Consider the following 2,500-nt stretch of genomic DNA (forward strand, 5'->3'; position numbering starts at 1 on the left):
CCGTACAACGACTGCGCCCAACAACAGCGAACCATACGGTCCAAATGTTGTGCACTCAGCCACGTGCCGTCTCCCCATAACAGCTACATTGCAGTGTGGTACGCCATAGAGACGTGTGGGAGTAACGGACGCCCTGGATGGCGATCAGCATGAGCCGTCTGTTGATGTAGTGGCGCGTGTATTCAAACGTAGTCGTCTCTTCTCACACAGTGTGATAGCATGGTGCACCGCGTTCCACATCTGCGACATGGTACAGATGCTGGTTGACAGTCGGTCTCGTAATGGACATCGCATACGTAGGGGGCCACCTCCCACGTGTTCTCTAGTCGTGCACATTTTGTTGCGTGTATGTGGGCAGACGTAGTGTGTCGTGACACCTAACAGACAGGTATGCAATAATCGTTGCATTTGCAAACTGGGATGGACGTCTACGTTTGCTGGTGACGTTACGCAAATGAACAACTGGTAAACCCATTGTGGTACGGTTGTTGTTGCTGGAGGTAAATCAGTAAGGGCAAATCTGTGTGTGAAGCGATACGCGGCGGTGGCTGGGTGGGACCGTCCCCGGCCGGTGAGGGGGGGCCGCCCGGCGTGCTGGCCGCGCGGTGCGTGGGCGCACGCGCTACAGCCGGCTGGTGGGGGCGCCCAGTGGCAGGCGCGCCGGCCGACGGACGCGGCAGGCGGCGCAGCTGCGCGCCGGGGCACCCTGCGCGCGGCGCCGGGCGGCCAAAGTGGGTCCTCGCGGGCCCGGTGCGAAGCGCGGTGGACATCTGCAGTGTGCTGGTCCGACTGAGGACTGTGTGCGTTGAGGATGCGCCGCCGCCCGGCACTCGGCGCCGCGACGCCGTCTGCTGCTCGGTCGCCCCAGCGGTTCTCGCTGGTGGTTTGTATCGCAGTTGTGCAGACGTGTTGGCACGTGCGCTGTGCTGGGAGAGTTCGCTTCGGCACCCACGTGGGGCCTTTGCCCTTCTGTGGCGCTGGCGTTGGAGCTGCCGGTCACCGTAGGTGGCGCGTGTTGTCTCCCGCCGGCAATGCCACGACAGCACGCTCCCGGGCCTCTGTCGGCAGCGGCAAGCTCAGTTGGGAGCACGGGTGGTCGCACCTAAAGCGTCTACTCGCCTAACTCCGGGCGATTGCGCCTCTCTCGAACCCGACCAAGTACTTAGGACGGCGCTGCGCGCCGCCGGGACCTGAGAGGGTTTCGAGGTGTATTGTGCAGGGGAGCTCAGCCTCCTCCTGTTTGCAGAATAATTGAGCGGACGCTTGCGTGTTCGCGCGGGCCCCTGGGACACACTCCCGGGCGGCCGGCTGCTCAGCTCTAGTTGACGCAGCTCCCTGGTTGATCCTGCCAGTAGTCATATGCTTGTCTCAAAGATTAAGCCATGCATGTCTCAGTACAAGCCGCATTAAGGTGAAACCGCGAATGGCTCATTAAATCAGTTATGGTTCCTTAGATCGTACCCACGTTACTTGGATAACTGTGGTAATTCTAGAGCTAATACATGCAAACAGAGTCCCGACCAGAGATGGAAGGGACGCTTTTATTAGATCAAAACCAATCGGTCGGCTCGTCCGGTCCGTTTGCCTTGGTGACTCTGAATAACTTTGGGCTGATCGCACGGTCCTCGTACCGGCGACGCATCTTTCAAATGTCTGCCTTATCAACTGTCGATGGTAGGTTCTGCGCCTACCATGGTTGTAACGGGTAACGGGGAATCAGGGTTCGATTCCGGAGAGGGAGCCTGAGAAACGGCTACCACATCCAAGGAAGGCAGCAGGCGCGCAAATTACCCACTCCCGGCACGGGGAGGTAGTGACGAAAAATAACGATACGGGACTCATCCGAGGCCCCGTAATCGGAATGAGTACACTTTAAATCCTTTAACGAGTATCTATTGGAGGGCAAGTCTGGTGCCAGCAGCCGCGGTAATTCCAGCTCCAATAGCGTATATTAAAGTTGTTGCGGTTAAAAAGCTCGTAGTGGGATTTGTGTCCCACGCTGTTGGTTCACCGCCCGTCGGTGTTTAACTGGCATGTATCGTGGGACGTCCTGCCGGTGGGGCGAGCCGAAGGCGTGCGACCGCCTCGTGCGTGTTCGTGCGTCCCGAGGCGGACCCCGTTGAAATCCTACCAAGGTGCTCTTTATTGAGTGTCTGGGTGGGCCGGCACGTTTACTTTGAACAAATTAGAGTGCTTAAAGCAGGCAAGCCCGCCTGAATACTGTGTGCATGGAATAATGGAATAGGACCTCGGTTCTATTTTGTTGGTTTTCGGAACCCGAGGTAATGATTAATAGGGACAGGCGGGGGCATTCGTATTGCGACGTTAGAGGTGAAATTCTTGGATCGTCGCAAGACGAACAGAAGCGAAAGCATTTGCCAAGTATGTTTTCATTAATCAAGAACGAAAGTTAGAGGTTCGAAGGCGATCAGATACCGCCCTAGTTCTAACCATAAACGATGCCAGCCAGCGATCCGCCGCAGTTCCTCCGATGACTCGG

At 57.3% G+C, this 2,500-nt stretch overlaps 1 non-coding gene across 1 annotated transcript in view; it reads left to right on the top strand.

Annotated features, from left to right (window-relative positions):
* The first annotated feature begins 1,332 nt into the window (after nt 1-1,332).
* LOC126138962 (small subunit ribosomal RNA) overlaps nt 1,333-2,500 on the top strand; it is a 1,909-nt gene continuing 741 nt past the window's right edge. Inside the window, exon 1 of the ribosomal RNA XR_007528450.1 lies at nt 1,333-2,500. This exon is cut by the window's right edge and continues 741 nt beyond it. This is a non-coding gene — a ribosomal RNA (small subunit ribosomal RNA).

Source organism: Schistocerca cancellata, unplaced genomic scaffold (genome assembly GCF_023864275.1).
Source record: "Schistocerca cancellata isolate TAMUIC-IGC-003103 unplaced genomic scaffold, iqSchCanc2.1 HiC_scaffold_674, whole genome shotgun sequence".
In the NCBI taxonomy this organism is placed as follows: domain Eukaryota; kingdom Metazoa; phylum Arthropoda; class Insecta; order Orthoptera; family Acrididae; genus Schistocerca; species Schistocerca cancellata.